Raw genomic sequence first — 7,755 nt, forward strand, 5'->3', positions numbered from 1 at the left:
GAGCAGCTGGAATTTATAGTCACCACAGATTCTGGCTACATGCAGCTTATGTTACACTAATTGGGGAAAAAACACAAAACACCAAACGTCTGATAATAGAAAACTTTGCTCCCGAGTTTTAAAAAGAAGCAGCAAGCTACAGTCCCTACAAGCAGATCAAACTGAATCTCACTGTGCAAACGCCGTCTGTCGCACGAAGCGTGCAGCATGGGAGCTCGGCTCCTTGCTGCCTGTGGAGACTGTGCAGTCACGCAATATGCTCAATTAGCAGTCAAAGGAATGCCATCATCCTATGGATGCATATAGTACTCTGCAATAGTACCGAGGAAGAATTAAAAATCCCCTGCATGTTTTGTGATTTTTTTCCTGGGCCTGACTGAAGTAAAGAAAATAATGAAGATTGACATTGGAAACAGGCACACATTTTATACGTGGGATGTCATACTGAGATACAGATGCTGGGTTTGATACGGCTTTTTGATTCCTGTGTGGCTAGAAAAGCAGAAGCATGATCATTTTTAGAAGAGAATCGGAGAAGGCAGTGCAAAACAAAAGCACAGTTTTGACAGGGTTTGGTGATAATACTCAGAAAGTAGGATTGAGGGAAGCAAACCCTAGGGACAGCTGAACTGTAAATCTCTGAAATGGTGAGGGAGCATAACAAGAGTCACCTCTCAGTGAAGAGTAGATGTCATCGCTGCCTTTTCTGATGCTTTAAACTACTCATGGAGTGTATGGGTTAGTTATGAAATGGACTGCAATGCTGACTCTTGCTTTCTATGAACAGTTACAAAGCCATAAGCAGTATTGTTTCTGGCGCTTTTTGAAAGGCCTCTGCTGATTCCAGTGTGTTCTTTCTGACCCTGTTCAATGCTGTATTTATGAAAGTAAAGCTACTAAAATATACAGATCATTAGAAAAGAGATGCAATCTACATGAATTTCACTTACTAGATTTAAAAAACAAAAATTCCAACCCTTACTGATATGACTTATGCCTTACGTGAGTAAAAGGGAGTGAGTTGCTACCAGCTCGCTTCTCCAGGGCTCAAAATTCCTTGGATAAGAGAAAAAAAGCCAGCCAGCATGACTGCATTGGCTGTTGGTTGGAGCTGGGAGCTGGGACCTAGGTCTGCCCTCTCCCTGGTAAGTATGCTGCTCACTAGAGCAGGGTTACTGGTTTAGTCTGGTCGAGGCTTGGTCAGCAGAACGTGACCAAGGTCCCATCAGCGGGAAGCAGGGTGTGACAGCAGTGGGCTCTGGGCACACCAAGCAGTTCACCCTGCCTCAGGGGCTCCACTTCAGCTCCTTCCCAAGAGCACGGTGTGAGGTATGGGGCTTTCTGATGGATGCAGGGTGTGACTCGGCTTGGACATGGGGCATGAGAGCAATAAGGGCATGGTACACGGCAAATTTTATTTCTGGTCTGGTTCTAGATCAGATGTGCTTAAATAATCCTACAGAAATCATCTGCGCTGGTCAATAAATATTGTATGCGATGAGGAAGAATCTCAGTAATGGATGGGCGCAGCTCCTGTCCCAGGAGGCCCTATAGCAATGGTATCAGGCATGTGGTCTGCCGATCTGTGGGATTTCATGCACCCCTTCTGTGCGAGGAAGCTTAAGTCCCTCCCTGGGAATCTGCACCCGCTCTGGGAAATAAACAGGATGTTGCAAACCGAAAAGAGCTGAGAAGTCACTGCCCTGCAGATCCAGGTTAGACGGTCTGTGGGAGAGGTGGGTCTGTATCCTCAGGCATTGCAAAGCTTTGGGAGCATGCCTCTTGGGATGTGCCCGTGTTGCACAATGCATCTCGGTGCTGCAGATCCCCAACCCAGGTCTGAATGGGCCAGTCTTTCTCGGAGGAAGGAGCAGACCTTGGCAGGGATACAAGCTTGGATCTCAGAAGGAGTATTGCCTTGCTAGCATAGCGTTCAGTCTCAAGCTAATTTGTCTTGCCTCTCAGCCCACCAACTAACCTGGGCACAGCATGAGGTTGGTATTACTTCTACTGCTTCCAGATCCAAAGCTGTTTCAAGCAGAGCCAGTATAGGGATCACTGTACCTTATTGCTCTGCAAGCTGTTGACATACCCTTTCTTTCCTAGAATGTTTTCTCATCAATAAATCTTAGGAAAAATGTCAAGAAAGTCTTCTGTATCTCCTCTTTCTTGTGAGGAAAGGCTGACTTAAGTAGTCTGACTCCAGGAGAGACTCATTGGTGGGCAAAAGGACATCATAGAATTGCAGTCTGTAAATGGGTTCCAAAAAGAGAATAGAGGAATTAATGGAGGAGAAGTCTGCCAGTGGCCATTGGATATGATGGTCTGATTCCAACTTTTGATTCAGAAAGGTGCTAAACTATTGATGCCAGGAGCTCCTAAGATACACCAGAGGAAAGCTGACCCAGTTGTTTTCATGTTTCTTACCCTCTTTCACTAAGCACTTACTACTAGCCGCTGTTGGACTCAAGGTAGTTTGACCCACATATACATGTGGAAGAAACGATTGCCCTGCATTTAAGAACTGGGTGCCAGCTAGGTCCATCCGGGCTATCGTGCGTGCACGTTAGCCTTGTACTCGGATGACAACAGCCCTTCATGTTGAGGAAGAGCCTGAAAGGTGGGGAATGCTGCCCCAAACATCAACCATCAGCTGATCCAGAGCCTGGTCCAGATGCCTGACCGCTCCAAAGACGAAGGGCTTCAGCTAGATATGGAGGTAGGAATGTGTGTCCCATCTGGAATGACAGTGTGGATGTGGGCCTGGAGGACATGGTGTAAGTACCACAGTGTGGACCATCAGAGACGGGCTTGTCTACTTTCAGCCCAGGGGTGGGTATGCATGGTAGTTTCCACAAATCCCAACTTGGCGGAGACGGAGAAGGAGAATGTTTGTGGAACGCTTCTGCCCTTGGCATTTCCTATTTGCTTTTAGCTCAGCGCAGACGTCTGCGTGGAGCTCAGCTTTTCTTCTGCTTTGTGCGAGAAGCTCAGGTTGCCTGGCTAGACAGTTGCAATAGGCAGCAAAGCACCTAATCCTCGCTGAAGGCCACCTAATCCTCTCAGTTTAATGGCCTTCTACTCCTTCAGATAGTCCCTTCTTTATTTTTTCTCTATTTGCTCAGCAATTGAATTCTTTCCTCTTCCATCTGCAAAACAGTGTCGGGAGCAGGCTGGCTGGCCGGCCATTCTCACTCCCTGTTACCGACGCCTCTCGGTTCTTCTAGGCTCCAAAATGCAGAAACCCATAAAAGCACCTGGAAGTAAATGAGTAATGGAGAGGAAAGACAGGTCTCTCTAGGCTAAAGAAAGGGCTCTGTAGACCAGTGTTTGAGAACCTCTCATTAATGCTTCCTGGTTATTTTTTCTGCATTTCACTTTGCTGAATCCAAATCCCACTCAAGCCGGTGGGAATTGCTCCACTGGCTTCTGTGAGAGTTGGATCTGGCCCCTGATCTGGAAGGTAAAACTAGTCTCACTGGTTTTCTTTTATTTCAGTCGGTTTCACTTTCTGCTTCTCAACTCCCAGAATAACGTGAATGCATTCATAGTCCTCCATGCTGACATTCATACAAAATATTCTCTTTTTATATTTTTGTAAAATAAAAATCAAGATGTGTATTAGCAATTCCACCTCTGTCCTTCTGACTCTGCTTTTCTGGCCCTCTGCCCTGTTTCCCCCACCCCCCCCTTCCACAATGAGATAAATGAAAATGTCTTTTTAAGTATAACGTATTTTTTGAAGAAACTTTGCAGTCAAACAAGAAGATACGCTCAACTTTTGGCATCATTAAAAGCAGACGGTTTGCCCTCAGAAGGTAATCTGTTTATAGTATCTCAAGTGGAAAAAAAGATACATTGGGTTGTGAAAGATGTTTGTTCCATCACCGTGGAACTCCTTGCGCGCTTCCCAGGGCAAGGCATTGCACCTGGGGAGGTGACAGTGGATTTCTACATCACAGCTCAGTCGTCAGCTTCTAAGTGGAAGCTGTACTTTTATGATAAGCTCTTTTTCCTAAAATAGCAGTTTGTTCAAATTAACATCTCTGATAGCAGAAAGGGAGCAATGTAGAGTATGGTACTACAGAACATACAGAAGGGAACATTATCTTAGAGAGCTTTGGGGTTTTATCCTCCACATCACCCAAAATTCTTTCCAAGTAACGTGTTAAGATATTGGTAATGCAGTGAGTCAACCATATAAACAGATGGAGCGAGTAGTATGCAGCCAGTGATTCAGCTAACGTACAGCTCTGGAAATTCAAATTTGATTTAACAAGAGGAGAAATGTTGAATAAGGCGTTTATAACTTTTCCTTTTTTGAAGGAGGCTTTAAGTACGTTGGTTTTTCTACTGAACAGAGAGGGTGGAAAAACAGAGGACAATAACAGCTCATCAAAAGGATGGCATCTTGATCCCCACACAGAGACTCCTTGCAGAAGTACTGCACTGCAGTGCCAGCTCTTGGTCCGAGCCCAAGTCCTGCTGTGGGACATGAGCTCTTAATTTCTCCAGTGGGAGTGATCCCAGCTGAGTTACATGGATCTCCATGACCTAGTTCAAGCAAAGCTTGCCATTTATTTAGACTGAGTTAACTCATTAATTTCAGCTTTAAAAACTTAAAAGCCATATCCATTATAAAATAAGTCACATGTTTTTCCCAGGCTCCTCCTATACCACGTAAAGTTGTGGCTGCGGATGTGAATATGCTGTGCCTGCAAACAGGGGGCACAGAGGTGGCTTTTTGGAATGCTCTCCAAACATCCAGAGGACATCTAAGCTGTTGACATGTCTTATTACAAACTTTTTTCCCTTGGAGTGACAAAAGAAGAAACCGATTTGCTGCAGAGGCCTCTCTTTGTTAAGAGATTGATGCTTAAAAACTCACCTGATTTTTATGGGAATCTGGGGAAAACCTTGCTCCGTTTAGATTATTCCAGTCTTATCACTGCAATTACAGTCTTGATTCAAGAAGTTCTGAGTACAGATTACTGCCACCTGCATGACAGCCCATCCCTTCACCCCTATGTAAACGGTTCCTTTGAAAGCTTAACTATGAAAGAGTTGCAAAGTAGACAATCAAGAGCCATGAGAAGTCTCCTTTTTCTGAATAGGTCAAATGCTTATGAATGTTATATTATGCACACAGTTGTAATATTTAGAACTTCGAAATTACTAAAGGATGTCAGAGTAAGCCTAATTCATCTAGCAACTGTATGTAGGATACAGTTTTGCCCTCTAGTACATTTACACAATCCTACTATCACTAAATTGCAACTGAAAGTGTGTTTCAGAGGATAGATTTGGGAGAGTGCTTTTCTCATTTGGTGAGTCGGGACCTTCATAGCTTAGCGTTTGCAAATATTTGGTCCAATTGTGAGGAATGCTCTTATATATCCAGGACTGTTCTCAGTAACCAAGTAAGGTCCTGACCCTACAAACATATCCATGCATGCTTTAAGTAATGAGCTACACTTAATAAGCGTATTTAATACGTACAATGTGAAGAAAGTAACAGAAGTTTGAAAATCTGAGTATTCTGTTATTGGCAGTTACAAGCCTAAATATTACAGAACCTCATTTTTACGTACTTGTAATTTGCGATTACAAAATATTAAAATGGCATTTCATTCACCCTGGCATGTAGCTTTTGCTTTTTTAGGAAAAAAGCAGCCCTCTCACCGTTGCATTTAAGTGAGTACACCCATACCAATGGAAGTTCATAGCATAAAACTACATCAGTTGTGTAATAATCCTTACAAAATGTATAGTATGGAGAATTTCCTCATGACTGCTGTCTTCCGTCCTATGTATTGGAGCCTTGTGCTTTTGCAGAACTGATGAGGGACAACACAGTTTGTTTGGATAATCAAAAACAAAGAAAGAAAAGGGTACCTATCCTTTCCCTTTTTGTTCGGGTTTTCTTTTGTTTGCCATTGAACGACTCATCTCCATTACTTCTTCATTCTTTTCCCCCGCTGCTCCGCTGTTCCCAGCTCCTTCTATTTTCCAAATGTTGCAAGGCTTTTCTCAAAAGCCTTGTAATTTTTAGTGCTTTTCTTAAATCTTCATCTCCTGGAGTCATTTCAGCTGTGATATTTTAAAAACTAAGCTTCGCTTTCGATCCTGCAGAGGTTGTGCCAGAGAGAACTGCAGATAAGATGAAAAGCAGGGACCTCCCGACAGTAGTCGGGAACAGTGCATTCAGTGAGTTTAGAGGTGGGCAGCTGGAAGGCACAAGTTAGATCAAGCGTGATTTTCAGGTTACTTTCTTATGGGAACGAGGTTTATATGGTCATGTCATGTAGGTACAGGTATATTTGGGAGCGTATCCATGTCGTTTAATAACATTTGAACCTAGTGACTTACTCCAGATAGGATTAAAGTTGCCAGAATAATTTAGTTCCTGTAACTTTCATGAAAATAAGTTGTGGAGCAGGGTTGATGTATCATGTACTCCCTGAAGGATGGACAGTCTGCAGCGGGAATTTTTAGGCAATAGCATCCACCGACTAAAGACAGACCTTAGATACACCACAACTTTGGAAGAGACTTCAGTTAAAGCTTGCACCTTAGACCCTAAAGTTAACAAACCATGAGGCCCAAACATGTGGGGAACCAGGCTTTCTTAATTTTGGTGCTTGAGGAGTCACGTGCTTTAAGATCAAGGGAGTTAGAACATTTATTGATAACACGAAAAACGTAAGAGGCTGAGGAGGTTAAAGGATGGAGTAACCTTAATTACAAAGGAGACCAAGAGATGGGTTTACTGGGGTGAGGGGAAGACAGCAGATGAGGAATTTCTACACCCGTTGTGTGTGAGGGGGGAGCTGGGGAAGAGAAAGGGGCAGGCAGGAAGGGAAGGAAAAGCAAAGGGAAGCAGGAGGAGAAAGGAAAATTCAAGTTGGGAAAGGCATGAAGAAAGGCTTTGAAGATCACTGGGAGAAGAGATTACACAGGAACTAAATTAGTTTGAATTTAATCTGTACTTTCTCAGAAGAAATTAGTGAACTCCTATCCAAAGAAGTGCAGGCAAGGCAGACGGAGAACAGAGGGTTTGCAGGGAGAATCAGATTCGAAGAAGAGGCAGGTCTGGGCATGGGAACCAGCTAATTTTAAGCACTGTTTAGTGAATGTGTCACTAATGAATGTGTCAGGGATAATGAGAGATGAAACTTGTAGAAGAAGCCAGCCTGGCCACAGAACGCTATTAGAGGTGTTGTTACACAGTGCAAGAGCAGAAATAGAGAAAGAGGCTCTTGTGAGTAAGACAAACTAAGAGTTGTATTTTTTTTTTAAATCTTGTTTTTATAAGATCACACATCTGAGCACTCTGGATTAGCATAGTTCATTTTCTTTCCCACTCTCTCTGCTAGGTGCACAAGTTCTTTCTCTGTTCACAAGCCCGACGTCCACGTGGCTCTGACTGTACGGGGAAAAATGGCTGGAAAACGAACTCCTGTACAGGCTCCAGGCGGTCTAGTGCGAGGATGAAACGACTGTTTTGTTAGTGGGCAAATGGTGGCAGTGTGCACAGAGTGACTAAATTCCTGAAGACGGAGAGCAACTGTGTTGGCTGAGCAGGGTCTTGACACAGCAGTTATGCTCAGATGGCTGAAGGCAGACCTGGCTTGCAGGAACATTTAAGTAGCCGTTTCTATTGCCCGACTATTAGCCTGATCTTCTTTAAGTGGCCCAGACCAGGAAAGTGTATATATAAAACAAAGCAGCTTGCTACTGTTAAACCAACAGGAA

The sequence above is a fragment of the Cariama cristata genome, unplaced genomic scaffold, assembly GCF_000690535.1.
Source record: "Cariama cristata isolate BGI_N322 unplaced genomic scaffold, ASM69053v1 scaffold11826, whole genome shotgun sequence".
Taxonomy (NCBI): Eukaryota; Metazoa; Chordata; class Aves; order Cariamiformes; family Cariamidae; genus Cariama; species Cariama cristata.